The sequence below is a fragment of the Mycteria americana genome, chromosome 2 (genome assembly GCF_035582795.1).
Source record: "Mycteria americana isolate JAX WOST 10 ecotype Jacksonville Zoo and Gardens chromosome 2, USCA_MyAme_1.0, whole genome shotgun sequence".
Lineage (NCBI taxonomy): Eukaryota > Metazoa > Chordata > Aves > Ciconiiformes > Ciconiidae > Mycteria > Mycteria americana.
In genome coordinates this window covers 76,494,140-76,512,323 of record NC_134366.1, presented here as the reverse complement: position 1 = coordinate 76,512,323, position 18,184 = coordinate 76,494,140, and the positions used below count along the sequence as shown (strand labels likewise).

General features: G+C 43.1%; 1 protein-coding gene across 15 annotated transcripts in view; it reads left to right on the top strand.

Annotated features, from left to right (window-relative positions):
* ATXN1 (ataxin 1) overlaps positions 1-18,184 on the top strand; it is a 225,062-nt gene that overhangs the window by 79,211 nt on the left and 127,667 nt on the right. The window contains exon 4 of one of the 15 annotated variants that reach the window (XR_012774344.1): positions 12,654-12,672. The exons of the other annotated variants lie outside the window; for them this stretch is intronic. The gene's annotated coding sequence lies outside the window, so the exon portion shown is untranslated. Of the gene's footprint in view, positions 1-12,653; positions 12,673-18,184 lie in introns of those variants that run through there. 15 annotated transcript variants of the gene reach the window in all.

Below are 18,184 nucleotides of genomic sequence, written 5' to 3'. Positions count from 1 at the left end.
TTAACTTTTTCTTAGCATTTCCCTGGAATTCTAGCTGACATCGTCCCTTAATACAAATACGTTATTTGCAAGGAGCTCTGTTTAAGCTAGCAAATTATTGTGGCAATCTGTGAGACTAACCATACTGAACAATAAAGAGCGGTGCAGCATTTATGATGATAAAATAATTTCAGGTCATGTCTTTTTTTCTTTGTGTAGTTTTTCTTTTATTACTGGCGCTAAAATGGCTCTTGCAGAGCAAGTGAGAAAACCAGACTGAACCTCCTGTTTTTTTTGTTGGGCTCCCAGCTGGAAACCCCTCCCTCGATTTTCCATTGATAAAAGTGTCACAAAGGGAATCTAGAGCAGAGGAATAGGCGGAAATAGAACAATATGAAGTCTTGGACTTGAATCACAAAAAGAGTTAACTAATGTAGCTACAGTACTGGACGAGCTGCTGCTCCTTTCATGACTAGGTCTTAGCATTCGTGGCTGCCCTCAAAGCCATGTAACAAATCAGCTATTTATTGTCTTTTTACTGCGGAGGCTCTTTAAAAGGTATTGCAGAGCATTTTCTTCTCTCCCTTTCTACAGACTGCTTTATCTGACCTTCAAGAATTCAGAGTCGCAACAGGGGCCAAAAAACCTCACATACAAGGATGCTTTTATTGTTAATTTATAAAATAGGTCTTTCACTAATAAAATAAAGGTGTGACATTTATAGAGCTCTGATAAGGAACACAGCAGTAGAAAAGGCCCAGGTCTCCTACTGTTCAAATTAAGGGCAGCTGATTTCAATGAGAGAAGAAGCAGGCTTGTTAGATGCGCAGGTTAACATGTGTGCTCAGGTGTTCCCATGATGCTCAAAAAACTTCCAGGAATATTTTGCAACTATTGAGAAGTAACTTTGTAGAGGACTTGTTTCAGTTAAGTTACTGAGGATACTTCGTGCTCCTTCAGAGTTTGAAGGGGGAAGATTACTTGGGTTTAGTTCCATTAGGTCTAAGTTTATATTTCTTCTGTGACTTTCCTTAGCATTGTATCACTAAAACAACGGCTTCTCTATTGCTGCTGTGTTTAACCTGTATGTCAGCGTAGAAGAGGTGACTGATGTTTGCCACAGTGTCTGTGTGGTCACCTCCCCATTGTGCGGCATAGATGAGTGTCTGCATGTGATGGTGGTGAAGAAGGGGCTTGGAAGCACCTGTGGATGAAAACTGGTGTGTCTCTCGTCGTGCTGGGTCCTGCAGGGAACACGATGGTCCGTGACCCAGAAAGCTCAGTCCTGAGTGAGGCAGCAGTCTGCTTTCTGTAGCCTCAACGGGAACAGCGGGTGCTCAGCACCCCAGATCAGTGCGCAGCACCCTGCTTGTTGCAGATGTTTTAGATTTCTTGAGCTTTACTGTGAAGCACAGTGGTTGTCCTCTTGGCGTACCTTCCCACGTGAAAGAGTAAGTACTGCTCTTCTCTTTCCCCCCTGTTCTCCTCCTCTCCCCCCCCCCCCCTTCCCTTTTCCTGTTTTTCTTAAACTTGCCAAAATGCCACAGAGCCACACACCAAAGTCTGTTTCCTTGTTCTGACAGTTTATTGTGATGGGGTAACAAGAACACACACAACTATTGAAGTATGGGATGATAATATAGCAGGAATCTGTTTTGTAAAGAGCAAGTAAGTGTGATAGGGTTGGGCTATCCAGATGTTATTGCAAGGGTATAAAGGAAAATATGTAAAATAGTAAACGATCAAGAAGGAAGACTGGAAGTAGTGTTTGGATTTAATGGACATTTCCAGTCTCTTCATCTGACCGTATAAATCAGAGCTGTTGTATTCCGTGCTGTTTTTTCTCATTAAATTTTTATTAGGCTATCCTTCCTTTAAGCAAAAAAAGGAAATGCAAGAGGCAAAAATACTTTTAGCCGAAAAAGAACGAGTAAGAATAAATCATGGTGTGCTATCTTAATAATGCCATTAAAAAGTTGCTTTCCAGTGAAACAGACTGAAACCTAGAAGGAGTAACTGATTGCATTAAATACTATGATTTGTCTAGCATTTTGACTCTGCAGGAGTTTTTTCTTCTTGTCAGTATAGGGAGATGAGAGTCGGTAAAGTCGGGTTTCTTATTGCTGCTGCCCTACCCAACGTGCTATTTCCATGCAGAGGGATGGACTCTTTATGCCTATGCCTTATTCGTCATAATGAAAACACGTGAGAGGCAAAATGTGCCCTTGCCTAAGACATGTACTCTGTGTATGAGTACATACAACATAGGCCATTTATTTTGATTGCCATTTTGTATAATATGCAGTAACTGCATGCAAATACCATATACAGCAGAGGAAAATGCTAAAAGCCAATTCTTACTAGATACTAAATGGGATACTAGTTGGTGAATGATTAAAAATAAAGCTACCCTGCATTGTCCTTAAGAGACTCAGGTTTGGAAAAGGCATGTTATCTGTAATAGTGGGCAGAGCATCCACTGAATCAGAGTGTTTTGATTTAAGAAAGGGCTGCCAGACATTGAAGGGAGGGGAAGCAGTATTGCTTTTTAGTGCTCTCTGTGCCAAAGAAGCAGAATAAGGTAACAGAGAAAAGGGGTAACATTCTGAAGGTGGTTTTTTTCTGTTACATAAAAAATCAGATGTTTATCAGAAATTATGGCAATTTAGTTGAGTGTTGTGCTTTGGACAATTGTAACACTAATAGGATGGAAGCAGTACAAACAGTAGCTACAATTATAGCTGCAGTTACTAAGAGAAATCCATGTTCTGTTATTTGAATGCGGCATTCACTGTCTGCCTGAAAGGCAGCAGTATCTTAAAGAGGCAGGGGAGGAAAGTTGTCCTCTTTTTTTATTTTATTGTCCACTTGCTTTTTTTGAAAAAGCTTGTGCGCGTCATTCATCGAAGAGGTCAAATCCAGTCTTTCCCTTGCACCCAAAGCAGTTTAAAGAGTTTAAAAAAGAGAGTAGGTATGCATTTAAAAAGTATATATAAAAAAATTGAAGTATCGGTATGAGAGCAAAATGGAACCATTGAGTTTGTATTCCTTGTAGCCCACTAAAATTTATGGCTCATGCATAAATTATTCGAAGGGTAATTTCCCTTACATTTGTCATCAGGTTTCTTAGTATTGTGAGCCATTATTTGCTTCCTTTCAGTGATATGTCAACAAACAGATTTCTTTTCTTTGTAGATGTGATTGAATTTTATTCATTAGAGAGATTACAACACAGGAACAGTTGTGCCTTTAAAGTACTGGCATTTAAGCTGTTTATAAGGAATGTGTTTACGCTTTGGATAGAGATCACTTGGTGCTGCTATTAGTCAAATTAGGGCTGAAGTAATGGAAATCTTGACTTTTCACTCACTTCATGAATCCTGGCAATTTAGCATGTGTGTTGGGCACCTCACTCATTGCAGTTTCCAAATGTAAACAAATGGTGTGCTCAGGAACACCAGGACATAAAAAGATATTATTAATACTGGTTTTGTCTCCTGTATCTTATAAATGGAGGGGGCAGGTATGTGGCTGGTGTAAATTGGCATATTCCCATCAAGTAAAGTTATGCCAACAGAGGGGGAATGGGAATCTGTCCTCCTGGCCACTATTTTTAAAGAAAATGCTGGAAGCTGCTTGTGTAGTTGTCTCTGTATGTTTGTTTCTTCTGTTCTCTTATACTGTCTCTGTGGCAAAAGGTGTTCTCTAGTCATCCTTTTTTTTTCCCAGGTGACCAAACATGCTTTTCCAGCAGGTCTCACCCTCTTCCCCTTCTCTAAACTCCTGTTATTTCCATTTTTCCCAGTTTTGAATACGAAAGTAACTTCTTCCACCCCTATGTTTCCAGTTATAGCAGCAGGACAGGATGTCTTTACTCCTCTCCTTTCCTGCCCTTCCATACCCATCCCTCTGGATTCACACATCTTGAACTGCTTGAACAAGTTATGTCTGCTCAAGTTACGTCTTCATGCACATGACTTAAAAAGCCCAGCAAAATAGTACAGCTCTGTGAGTTGAAAAGTGTTAGTTATATTTCCATAGTGCAGAGTGGGGGAAAAAGTTGGTGCAGGTTGTGCAAGGGTTTGCTGTGTGACTAGATAGATGCTTTGCAAATCCTGCTGTGCAGGCTTGCAGTGTATTTCCCTGTGGACTTGCCAGTGGGTAACATTGCACCAAACTGGATGAGCCATTCCCATTCAAAATGTCAAATTTGTCTTGCTTAATTTCCAACGAGGATGTAATGTGATAGTAAAATTGTTCAGTAAAGGGTCATACACAGTTTTACTGTCAGTTTGTGAGGCTCAGACAGAAGGAAATGATCAAAAACACTCGATGCTCATTATTTATTAATTGAGTTCTGGCAGAGCCTTTATACATTCTGGTTTTTTGTTTGTTTCTTTGTTTACAAACAAAAAAGCACAGTTCACAAAAAAATGAAAAGGGAAATTTGTTAACAAAGATTTCTGACAAGAAAGAAATGGCATTTGGGGGTGTTTGAGTGGAGGTGCTTTGGATTACAGGGAGGGCAACTTGGCACTGCAGGGTCACCCTCTCGGATTGTTGCTTCTGAAAGAGAATACTACTTTAGAGAAGCAAACCATGAATCTTCAATACAGGCATGCTGCTTTACCAGAAAATATTTACCCTGGTAATTTCTGTGTTGGGGATATTTTAAGTGCTTGTACTTTGCTGCTTGTATGGATTTACTGTCTTAAAAAAAACCAAAAAAACAAAAAACCAAAAAACCACCTAACAAGAAGCTCCAAGTGTTTCTTTGTTTTTCTGTATCTCTTCCTTGTTTCTGTACATATTCAGGTACAGAACAGTATATTGAAATAATTGTATCTTTCTTTACTAACAGTGCTTTCCTGACTTCAAAAGTCCCAAAGCTGCTTAGAGCTCAGTCTTTTGTTCTGCAGCGAACCCCATGAGGACAGACCCTTTCATAGATGCTGTGGCCTGTATGGAGCTGTCTTGAAGCCTGAGGCGTGAAGTTTACACTGATGAAAGTTCTGCAGGCTTTAGCTGCTGATTCCAATTAACCAAATATACATGATTTTTCACAGGAATAGCTAAAAACACATCTCTGATCAGCGTAACCCTTTTGCCGAATTTTCAGGCTTGCTCCAGAGCCTGAAGCCAGTTTTATATCTCAATAAATTAGTAACAACAGCAGCAGCAGAAGTAAATTTAACACAGTCAAAGCTATATATTTATTTGCCTATGCTCTTTCTCCAAAATGGCTGAAATTTTTTTGCTGAAACTTTCCCACAAAAGATCAGTCTGAGGCAGATGTTAGCATGGAAGATTTTAATTAAAATATTTGCCAGAGTTGTAAAAAGCTAAACCCAAGGCTTTTGAGGGAGAGGGTTGAATAGTCTTAAGTGTCATGGTTGCTATGAGAATTACCTTCTTTGGGCTGCTGGTCTAAAGGTGTTGTCTTCAGGTGGAAGCAGCTGCAGTGCTATATACCCTGTCCTCGTGGTACCCTTTTCTCTGCCTTTCACTTTCCTCTGCTGCTGTTCTGTGGAGTGGTAGAAAAAATTGCTCCAGGAGATTGTTCTTTTCAGGTCACTTAGATCTGCATTGTTTCAGCTGTCCTCTCCTTGTCTGCTTCTTTGACTTCACAAATGTTTCTTTCCTCCCTTTGGATTAGAGGTGGAACTTCTTAAAAAGGCAAAATATGCAGCAAGGCCCATTGGACTTTGTTATGCTTTGGCCCTGTGCTCATCAGTTGAGCCCTAGGGGTTCTTCAGCATCGTCCTTCTTCAAAAAAACAAGAAGCCATTGGCAGCTGCTGAAGCTCCTGCTGCTTTGCTCTGCTTTTACCCTATCAATTTTGGACAATTGTGGAAGTAGTGATACCCAACAGGGGTCTGTTTGCAGTTCCTCTTGCCCGCCTGAATGGCTGCGGTGCCTTTCCTTGGACCATGTCAAAAACAGCGAGCCTCCTACTTTTCCAGGTTGTGAGTCAGGGTCCTGTCTCTGGTTGTCTCCAGGCCACCCCCTACCTCTGGGCAAAACTGGTGTGCTTGGCTCTCACCGCTGGGTTTCCATGGGGAGGGAGCTCTGGCATGGGGATGGTGAAGGAATGGCAATACGTCCCAGCTGGGCCTCTTGGTTGGGACAGCCAGGACCTGGGAGGTGCCATGGGGTGCACCCATGTCTGCACACTGCCTTGTTGATTTTGGCAGCATAATCAGTCGGGATACAGAAAATGTTTGCTCATCTGGGTCTCCTGAAGAGAAAAAGCAGGGCTTCAGTTTCAGGCTCTGACTTATAGCATGCCTAGGAAGTCGGTCAGGGCAGGACTATCGAAAGCACTTGCTGAGTCCCCGCTTTCCCTGGCTGTGAGTTGGCGCTCTGAAGCACTGCTGAAAACCCTCCTTGCCATTCCTCTGTGCTCAATCTTCTCCATTTGAAGCTGGGAGTAATATTTGCATACCTCACTGGTTGGTCAGGCTAAATTAATATTTGTAGAGCACACTGTGTTTCCCATATTGAAGCGACTACACGAAAGCCTCTGTTTCTGGGCAGTTGCATCCTATTCTTGAATGTTGTAAATGTACTTAACCAGGGCAGACAAGACTCATTGCATTTGTTTAGAAAAGCCCTGTCAGTCCCTTGGTATATATGTGAATGCATTTTTTTACATAGGTGTTGTGTTTACAGTAAAGTGGAAACTCTCTTCTGTTGAAAGACTCCTGTTTCAAAGGTTGGTTTTTGTGTTCGTTTGCCATTTGTTATTCTGGTTGCCATTGCATTACATGCTGGGGGGAGTATATGTAGTTTTTGCAGGGTCTTTCCCTGCTTATACAAACCTTCCAGTGCATGCATAAATCCTCTAGCAATGCTTTTTCTTAAGCTGAGAATATAAATAGAGTAGATAATTGTCTGGTAAAGCTGATCGGTATTCCTTAAGTCTTGATCTCATCCCTTGCTTATTCACACATCATCTGCACAGAAGATATTTCTGCTGTTTTCTGAACTCTGTTTCACACAGTCCAGCGAGATGTTAAAAAATAATAATTTTATAAATCTTTGCAAAACCACATTAGAGCATTAAATGAAATCTGGGGAAAAAAAATTAAATCTGAAAAAATAATTAATTCAAGCTATTTAAACGTTCTTCTGCTCATAGATTGTCAAAATTTTTCTGAAGTGCGTGAACGAGGGTGATTTCTCCAAAGGTCCTGCTCGCAGAGCATCTGCTGGAGATGACAGCATCAGGAAAAATAGAACCAGGCGCGGCATCAGTGCTGTCGCACGGTTAGCATCACAGCCCACAAGAGCAGAGCAGCACAGTCTCCTGCAGGAAAACCTGGGCTTGTAGCTCTTAACAGCCGGGATTCTGCTTGTTGTGTCATGCTGCCGTAAATCCTGAGCAGCTCCATTGAAACGGAGGGAATTACTCCAGATTTATGCCAGTTTTGATGAAAAGAGGCTTGCCGCTGAATGGATCCGGGCAGCCACTCGCCAGGTGGAAGGGAAAGAAGTGACTCAGCATTCAGCAGTTGTCGCTGATTGCTGACTTTTGCCAAGCGCGGAGTCACAGATTTCCTTTTTTTTTGTTGTTGTTGTTGTTGTTGTTCTTCTATTTCTTCTTCTTCTTCTTTTTCTTCTTCTTCTTCTTTTTCTTCTTCTTCTTCTTTTTCTTCTTCTTCTTCTCCCTGCCCCCTTCCTTTTTCCCCTGGGTGAGTGGCTGCTTTGTGCACCCTGCAAAAAAGAGGACTTAATTTCTGATGGAAGAAGGGATGCAGGGAGGGATGGACCAGCCTGAGTCCTTGTGAGCAAGGGGCTTGTAGAGGGGCAGACCACCCTTGCTAGGAGCAATTGGCCCTTCATTTCAGTGTGTGCAATATTGACTGCTTCTTCTTACCCCCGGGAGATGAACATTTGTAAGAGGGAGCTAGCTGCGTAGCGGGCCTGAGGTTTCTGTCTGCATAGTAATAACCCGGCTAATGCCAGTGACGGCAGCTCCTCCCGCGAGTGCACACAAGGGAGCAAAGTGTGCAGCAGAGCAGAGTGAGGTGCAGCCGGGTGCTGCCTGAGCAGCTTCTTGCTTCTTCCCCCCCCATCGCCACCACCCTGCTCTGCCTCCTCAGCAAGCTCACCTTCTCTGAGCCAGCAGCAGTGGCTGTTATCTGCACCCAAAAAAAAGGCAAAGGAAGGGGGAGAAAAACCCCATAGCTAGGTTCTAGGGCCATGTGCCAGTTGAGTAAATATTGGGGTTTAGTTTGGACTACCCAACAAGGGGACTCCAAGTTTAGAAATGGTGTTAAATTATTGCAATGAAAAATGGGATTTTAAAACTCTAAATGGGAAAGACAATAGTTTACTGTAGATCTTTGAAAAACATGGGCTGATGAACTGAAGCTCCCTGAATGTTTCAGCCCATCTGTCTTGTTAGTTTCTGTGTCTTAATCACGGATTTCATGAAGTGTCTAATTTTCTTTTTTTAGCTTTCTGTCTTCCTCTTGTACAAAAGTTAAGGCAGGGAAATCATCTGAGCTGGATTTACTTTTGCATCTGAGAGAAAAGCAGTCTATAAAAAGAAGTGAGTGGTGTGTGTGCTGGGAACCAAGTTTCACTGCTTTGGGTTTGGGGGGCAAGATTTTCCTACCCTCACTTCTGCTGCTGTGGTGGTGATTGGGACAGCTGGGGAGTGCAAGTATAGGCACATACCTGGTAGCTGACAGTGTTTTTAATTGTCTGGCTCTGGTCCGTGTTTGTCTAAACAGCATGGACTGAAATGCAGGCTCCGCTGAAGTCACCAGCAAAATTCCCTTGCTGTCCCTCCTGCTGCTGCCACTGCTCCTGGCAGCTGTTGAGATGTACTGGCAAGTCCCGGCTCCCTCTTGCACCTCGGGAAGGCTGCAACGGCTCTTCTGAACCAGAGAATTACTTCCTATTCATATCTGGGGATGGGGGGGGGAGGGGGAAGAGAGCACAAACCAACCAACAGAAACATCCCCCCCAAAAGTTAGAGCATTTTAATGACCCCTCAGGAGGGTCGTGCGTTTCCAGGTTCTTCCTGCGTGAATCCATCACATGGAGCCCACTCAGTTTTTAGCAGCAGTGGAAATTTTTGCCAACCCCCCAGCACAGATAAGGCCATGTATATTTGCAGTGTGTACTATGCAGAAGACGCTGATTGACATTAATTAGGAGTGGGTGGTGTGAAAGTGTAAAAATAAAATTCCTTTCTGCTGGGTGTACTATTAGAAGTGAAGTACACAGTGTGACACTGAGTGCACGTGAGTGTGCACGCGTGCATGTGAGCGTGTGTGGAGCAGAGGGTGTCTATTCAGCATTTAGAACAATAGTGGGAGTGAAGCATTACAGGTTTAAATGTCTATAAAAGTCTGGGTTTGCAGCCTTTTTCTTGTGAGCTGCTCAGTGAAACGTGCTTCAAAATTGTTTCTTTTCAGTTCCAAGTTCAAAATGCCGTGCTAAAAAACATACAATGCCACAGATTGCAACTTGTGTCAGTTCAGCTGCCTCAGCCTGCTTTGTGCTGTTACAGGGACTGTTTGAGAAGTGATCAGGAGGGACAATGTTTTTGGTAAATTTTAGCAGGAGCAGGATTTTGAAATTAAATGGATCACCATTTAGCAAGCTGGTATTGCTCCAGTTGATTATATTTATTAATTCCTTCTCTGTGTGTATATCGAGAATAAGAAGCAATAAATGAATTCCACTGCATTAATGGTTCATGAAGTGTGTTGTTGGATGTGGCTGGCCTTCTCTTATGAAATAAATGTACCATCATCTGTGCTGCTTTAAAAACATATTCTTTGGATCTTAACAGCATTATGGTATCTGAGCTCCAGGACTATTGTCTATGAATTTTCTTCAGTATCTGTGTTTTATGTGGGTGATACTGCCAGAGGGTTATCTATGGAGCTTTTAATAGCTGTCTGTCTGTCTATCTGCTCTACCTGACTGTTTATATTTATCCTTTATACAAGAAAGTTCAAAACATGGACACTTTCTCAGCCTAATTCACCAGTCACTGAACTGAGTGACACTGACTGAAGACCTCTTCCCCAGTGGCTGAGGCCTTTCCATGCTAAACTGCACCAAAACGTTTGTGTTTGGTCTTCATTTGTTATAGCTGAAGGACAAATCTCCTCTTTCTGTAACACCTCTGAAATTATGTGTGTTACCCTAATTTGTGCTTGTTTAAGTGAGCTCTTTTCAAGTGAACACCTTTTTATTATTGCCCAGTGATGTGATGGAAATGAGTTGTTAGTTTCGTCATTTCCTAGCAGAGTATCTCTCTGTTGACAAACTGAACATTTGCTGGGGGAGAGGGTGGAAGCGAGACACCTCAGCTCTCCTCTCCAAGCCTGCAAAGTGCTGGCAGTACATGCTACGGGCACTGTGAGCTGTGGCTGCTTGTGCTGTGCCTGTGATCGAGATACAGAGCTGTTACTTAGGCCTTCTGGTTAAGTATAATTTTCTAGTACATTACTTAAAGTAGATTTAATGTATTGGATATTAAGTTAAAGGATCCTCCTTCTCCTAGGAGGAGAACACCAAAGCTGACACTGGCTTGCACTGGACTCACTAACATCAGTGGTGTTGCTTTAGCATCGTAGTATGTCAGAACTGGCTCAAAAAAAAAAAACCAAACAAAAAAATCCAGCCCCCTCTGTCTTGCTGATGCTGATCCTTCCCCTTACAGGCTGATATTTTGGGTGATGCGTCACGTGCTGCTGAGAAGGAGGACGTGGCTTCAGCTGCGAGAGGTTGCTGACCATGGGAACGTGGAGCTAAGGGTAGTGCTGGCAGCTATTTTCCAGCCAGCTTTGGTGTCAAGTGTACAGAGTGCATGTGATAAAGCACTTCACGTACTGCGTCACGGAGACAGGAATTCAGAGGTTTCTCCAAATGTGTGCCAAAGGCCCCTCTTAATTAACCTAAGTGCACGTGGCTTAGGTAGGGGTGCTTAGGCTGGTAGACAAGATGCTCACTGCGCTGTCCCTGGGTGAGCCATTGGCACGCCTGATCCATGGCAGCTTGGTTGATGTGGATGGGGAAAATGTTTGAATTAAGTGCAGAAGCATAAAAAGCAATTCACAGGTACGCAGACACTGAGGTTTACCCTGCATGGGGCAAGGTGCTGTAGTTTAGTTAAGGAAACCACAAGGAGGTTGATTTCTGGGTTTTGGTTTTGTTTTGTTAGTATAACAGTTTGCTTGTGTTTGAAAGGGTTAAGTGGAGGTAAGTTCATGGTTGAAGCTGCAGTGGTGTGCACAGAATGCGTGGCACATCTGGTGTCAAAGAAGTCGCTTGTAGTTACACGTGTAGATAAAAATATACTGTGTTTTAAGCAGTGGTTTTTTTCCTGGCTATAATAGCAATGTTACTACCCGTTAATCACAATTGAATTTCATGACCGTGTTTTCTTGCCCTAAACCTCAGTTCAGTGAATTGAGCAAAGATATGTGAACTGTGAAGAAAAAAGAAAGGGGCAGGGCAGAAAGATCATGTTTGAAGTCATCCTCAGACTGTTTCCATGTTTAAGGCCTGGTCAAGTAGTGTTCTTGGGAGAGTTATTCAGGGCTTAAAGGGTTCAATGCATATGCAGTGTCTTCTAGAATGAGATCTCTAGCACCTGAAGAACCTTGTGGCCTTTGGGACTATATAAATATAGATATAGATATGTTCCTTCTTGGGGACTGTAACCACTGAAGTAAAACCCACCCGTATAGTGCAGGGTTTTCCCACCAGTAATATAAAACGTACAAATCCCAGGTCTTGATCTTCATACATGTAAAGGCTACTTTATACTCTTGATGCAAGTAAAAATATCTTCAACCAGGTATAAATCATCTAATTAATTTAGCCTTCTTGCCCCTTTCACACTGATTAATATATTAGGCTGTCTAAACATAAAATACACAAGTAAAATCTGTGTGGGAGAACACTGTGTAGGTACATATCCTTCAATGATTGGGTAGCTATTTGTAAGCTTGAATTAATTAGTTGGGCTGACATGTGCAATCCGTTCAGTTTTGTGGGGGCTGGACAGTTGGTGGGTAAGCAGGAGGGAAATCCTTCGAGGGATGTGTCACTGTAGGACATTCTCATACTAAAATTTGTGGGGGGGGGGGGGGGAAGGAAAGTACTATTAGAAAATCTGCTCGTGATCCTCCACGCCATGAACATCTTTTAAAACCAGAGCCTGTGTTTCATATGGTTCTTCACTTGTCATCATGTTTTTCGGTTCCCTGTTATAAAACAGAGCATTAAATTATTTTTGACACAATATATAGAGACAGGGCTTGAAATAGTTTGTAATCAGCTAGACTGAGTCATGGCTGCATTGTTAGGTGCTCTCCTATTAGTGTTTATGGAAGAAAGTAGTGTTTGCACAGTTCACGTGCTTTTCATGTCAGTGCTGATCACATTTGTTTGCAGCCTAAGACAACAGAACATCAGAATTCACCTCAAAACTATTTTAACAAAACTTTTTAATAATCATTGATTGTATTTCAGAAACATAGCCGTACTGAAAATGTTACCATAGCTATAAAGTTAGAGCAGAGCTGCTATTATTTTTGGAGTGTGTCTAAACCAGTGATTTTTTAAGTGGAAATTGTGACAGAATTTAATTGTGTATGTTAAATTCAAAGTTACTCACTTCCTTCTTCCATCCCCTCCAGTTTCAGTTATCTGTTTGGTGAAGAGCAGAATACAGCAATGCAGGATTCACTTTTCAGGGACCATCTAGGGAGTCTGCGTGCAGCACGTCAAAAAATACCTGAGCATCTTGGGCTTCCCTGTGTCTGTCCCCATGGTGCTCCTATCAGATGGGGAAGCTGTGGTGCCTCCACTGCTCGGATGGCTGAATCAAGCCCGGAGGTGGGCTTGTGCCCTGGCCCAAAGGGTGGCACAGCAGGGAGCTGAGTCTGCATCTCCCATGTCCCACCCTAGGGCTCTCAGCACTGCATCATCCTTCCTCCATTCTGCAGTTTAAAGACCTGGGATGGGTTTAATACTGAGCGACGGTCATAGACATGCTCTTCAATGCCATTGACTGGCACGAGTGAAACTTGTTCTATCGTGAGAGGATGCTGTGGAGCTGCTGACACAACTTGTCCAGGAAGTTTTCTTTGCTGGAGAGTGTGAAAGAGGCAATAATGTTTCCCCTTTGCTGGGGTGTTTTTTTTGCTGTGTGCATCAACCATGCTTTAGCGGGTGTGTTGCTTTTTTAAGACTGAGATTTGGAGCTGTGCTTTTCCTTTTTCACTTGCACTTAAATAGTAAACCAATGTTTTGTCACACCAGCATTTTCAAATCCTGTGATCACTGAAGTTGCCAAATGATTATTTACTGGGAGTACACGTTTTTCATAGTATAATCTTTGTGCTAAATCGGAAGGCATAGTGCTTCGGGAATTTTTTTTAATAGAAAAAAATGATAATAGCTTGATATTCCATGGCGCACATAAATTGTTGAAAGTCAAAAGACGATTTGCTTTGAGGCTGCGCATAATGATCTCATTTGTTATTATGTGGTCTGCACAGGCTATTCTCAAGACGTGTAGGATTTCTTCCTCTCTAATGTTTCTGCATCAGTGTAATAGATCTGAATACTCCATAGATATTTGGCCATCTGGTTCTCTTAATTCCCCTGAATTTACCAGAAGAAAAAGTAACGTATTATGCCTTTCTAAATATAGTTCTCTTTCCATGATTGAAAATTGAATCACTTACTCTGTGGAAGACTCTGATATTCTGTAGTTTTCCTTTGTTTCAATTTGAATATTCTTAGGAAAAGTAAACCCTTGATTTCTTGGTACAAGTATTGGGGTTTGTTTTTTTTTTTTAAATTTCTCTTCTTTTGTTGTCATTTTGGGATCCAGATGTTCTCCAGCTCTGCAAATCAAGTAAAGGTATTAGCGACCTCTTTTGTTCTCCAGGTTATAGTAAAAATAAAGATCTTGAAATGCCTTAGAAGGAAAGGAAGGCAGTGTAAAAAGAAAGCTAGCCTGCTGTGAGGAATAATTTAAAACAGAAATTTGAGGCACTTCCGTATAAATCCCAAACGTAATAAAACTCTTTGTGATTGGGGTTTGATCTTGAAACTGAATTTCTAGTTTGGAGCCTTCCACTGGCACGATGTCTTGTAAGAGGGTTCGGTGTGTGTTTCGAGGTTAGTATGAGCGGTTTCAGTTGCCGAATCAGAGTTGCAGGAGGTGTGCTTGAAGCGGTTCAGACCTCGCTGTGAATCTGTACAGTGGTTTCACTGAGTGAATATGAATGCTACCATCTCCTCGGTGCCACTAGGAAAAGGAGTGGTATTAGTAACAACAAGAAGGGGGACCAGCACTTGATGCGATGACAGTTTCTGTTTGCCAGCCAAGTAAATGTATCAGGAGGTCACTGAGGAGTATCTATGGCAACTGAGGGACGGAGGATGGCTCTGCTGGGCCAGTGTTGCTTGGTGGGCACAACCCCAGGCAGCGAACTCTGATATGATCTGATTAGGACTAAGCTGCTAACTGAAATTGATAGTATTTATTAGCCACAGTCTTTAAAAATTTTGTCTGATATATTTCCAATTAAAAAAAAAAAACAACCACAAAACATTCAGTACATGTTAAAGTGTGGTAAGCCTGATCTCTCGAGAGAGGAACAATATTTCTGATTTCTGCGAGGAATGTTTTTACTCTATGTTGTCATAATTTTTCTTTAAATTTATTTTTTTAAAGAAGTTGGGCTGGTCAGGAATCTTACAAACCAACCCCAGATTTGCCATTGGGCCAGCCATAAATTTTATAAAGTGACATTTCTTGTGTAGTTATTAAAAAGAAAAAAAAAAAAGCACCGAGCCTTTCAAACCTTTGAGGGAAAAGCCAGCAGCTTAAATATCATTGAAATCCAGTCTGCGGGGTGGGTTAACTGAATGCCCAGTGTAATGCTATTAAAGCAACCGTCTTAGATAATAAATGGCGATACGTTGTATGACTCACTTCGGGGGTCATTATTTTTGGTTGGCCTGAAAGCCGACGCTGTTTGCTGGGCTGTAGCAAGGAAGGTGTCAGCCTGTGCCGCGTGTGCAATCTAAGTGGCATAGCAGAAGAGCGAGGGCAAGTTTCCTTGGTGACCACTCTGGATGCAGGTTGGGGAGAGGAGATGAATTGCCAACTGTTTCTTTGGCCTGTAACCCAGAGTATTAAAATCTGCTATGAAAGTACTGTATGTTCCTTTCCCTTCACCACACTCCATTTTGTACTGCAACGTGGAAGCCTGAAAAGTAGTACTGCAGTGTGGCACCTTAGGTTTCGAAGGGTTATGGCATTACTTTACGTTATTGAGGGGATTAATAATCTCCTGGACACATCGTAATTTGCTTTATGTTAATGAACATGCACATAAGTAATGCAGAAATCTGCACATAAATGACATGGTAAAAGTCTGCAGTTTGCCTGGGCATCCTTCTTTCCAGGGGCCTGCTGCGCTCGTTATAACCTGAAGTTTTGCATCTGAAGCACTTCCTACTGCTGAGATGGTCTTCTCTAGCATGACTCCATGCTCTGATCCTTGGTTTGCTCAGAGCCAACATCAGACCAGCTGCCTTGTGAGCATTGCATGTTCCTCTCAAATCTTCATTTTGATTTTGTGCATTCCTGCGTTTTGTCAGGTGTCAGCCAGTGCCGCAGCCCCACGGGTCGCATGTGGAGGAGGCCAGGGTCACTGCAAGCTCAGCAGGGTGCTGGCTGCTGCAGGGGCGGCACCTTCAACCACAGGGGAGCTGGGAGGGGTATGTCGTGTTGCTCTGAGATGCTTCCTCTGCATACACATAGAGCAACACGAATAGACTTCTAAGTCTTCTGTATCTCTGCCAAGCAGAACGTTACTACAGTGCACTGTCATTCAGCAGAAATAAAGGGAAATAAAAGGCGAAAAAGTTTGCAGGATCGCAAAACTGTTGACTCTTTCAAACCCCTACAAAAGTAAATGATTGAACAAGTCTACAGCTGGTTCAGTAGGGATGTGCAGCTCAAGCTGTAAATTTCTATTCCAAGATAAAATCTGGTTATTGTTTAATGAATGTATTGGGCTTGCATGGCAAGGTTTTGGTAGCAGGGGGGCTACAGGGGTGGCTTCTGTGAGAAGCTGCTAGAAGCTTCCCCTGTGTCCGATGGAGCCAACGCCAGCCGGCTCCAAGACGGACCCGCCACTGGCCAAGGCGAGCCCATGAGCGACGGTGGTAGCACCTCTGCAATAACATAGTTAAGAAGGGGAAGAGAAAAAACTGTGCAACAGCAATTGCAGCTGGAGAGAGGAGTGAGAATATGTGAGAGAAACAACTCTGCAGACACCAAGGTCAGTGAAGAAAGAGGGGAGGAGGAACAGATTTCCCTGCAGTCTGTGGTGAAGACTACGGTGAGGCAGGCTGTCCCCTTGCAGCCCATGGAGGAGGTTAATGGTGGAGCAGATATCCACCTGCAGCCCGTGGATGACCCCACGCTGGAGCAGGTGGATGCTCAAAGGAGGCTGTGACCCCGGGGGAGGACTGCACTGGAGCAGGCTCCTGGCAGGACCTGTGGACCCGTGGAGAGAGGAGCCCACGCTGGAGCAGTTTTGCTGGCAGGACTTGTGACCCCGTGGGGGACCCACACTGAAGCAGTCTGTTCCTGAAGGACTGCACCCCATGGAAAGGACCCACGCTGGAGCAGTTTGTGAAGAACTGTAGCCCGTGGGAAGAACTCACGTTGGAGAAGTTCGTGGAAGACTGTCTCCCGTGGGAAGGACCCCACGCTGGAGCAGGGGAAGAGTGTGAGGAGTCCTCCTCCTGAGGAGGAAGGAGCGGCAGAGACAACGTGTGCTGAACTGACCGCAACCCCCATTCCCCGTCCCCCTGTGCCGCTCAAGGGGAGGAGGTAGAGAAATTAGGAGTGAAGTTGAGCCTGGGAAGAAGGGAGGGGTGGGAGGAAGGTGTTTTAAGATTTGGTTTTATTTCTCATTATCCTACTCTGATTTGATTGGTAATAAATTAAACTAATTTCCCCAAGTCGAGTCTGTGTTGTCCATGATGGTAATTGCTGAGTGATCTCTCCCTGTCCTTATCTCAACCCAGGAGCCTTTTGTTACATTTTCTCTCCCCTGTCCAGCTGAGGAGGGGAGGGATAGAGCAGCTTTGGTGGGCACCTGGCTTCCAGCCAGGGTCAACCCACCACAGTGAAATAGAAAGTCAAGGCTTTAAATTGCAAACAGTTCAGATGTTTTTCTTCCACAAGATTGTGTGGCATTTTTTGTTTTGTTTTCTGTCTTCTCGTGTCAGTATCTAAAAGTTTACTGTGGTAAGTTCAAGTGACGGAGAACATGGTTTGTTCTGGCACGAGGAGAACAACCAGGCAGTGTTTCTCAAGGTTCAGAAAGCCTGGAGGGAGGAAAGAAGTCAGTCAAACTTGCTGCTGCAAAATATTGCTGGAAAATTACTTCGTAAAGCCTTTCCCAAGTGCCCATGAACCCTAAAAGCTTTTCTGTGCTACTGAATTTACTGTGCTAAGGTTGTGTGTGCTGGGACTGTGCATTCTAGCAGAGCTGGAACGGAGTGGCTGTCCGTGACTGTAAAATGACCTTGTTCATACAGTCAAGTCCAACTTGCTTTATAAACCTGTCATGATATCGTTGTATTATGGTATGATACTGTCTGTAGTGGAGGCGGGAGCTGAAGCAGGACCTTGCTCAAAAAATCTCCCGTCTAGGGTGGGAGATGATGAGTTTGAAATAATTTATGACTGATGGTTGTAGTGCCGTTTGCATCCATATTTTAGATGCCTGTGAAACGTGTTACAATGGGGATTCTTAAAAAACCCAACAAATTCGACTCCTCACAGTACACACAAACTGCCCTAGAATTTTCCTTGTTATCTGTTTTTGGATGCTGTTTTGTTGGCAGTATGGTACAAGCTATAGCTGGCACCCACATCATACAGTGCTAGGCTTTGTGTAAAAATACACGAGAGTGAATGTGGGCAGGGCTGTAGCCTCTGCAGTTGCTCTATTTGTAGCACAGCTCCTTCATCTTTTGTATGTGGTATTTGGACAGATTTTAACAAACCTGGCTTAGGGTCTGAAGTGGCAACCAGCGTCGTATCAAAGCACTTGGTGTATTTTGAAAGGAACTTGCTTATGCAATACAAGTTATATATAGCTAGGTATTTTGTTTGACTGACATAAGG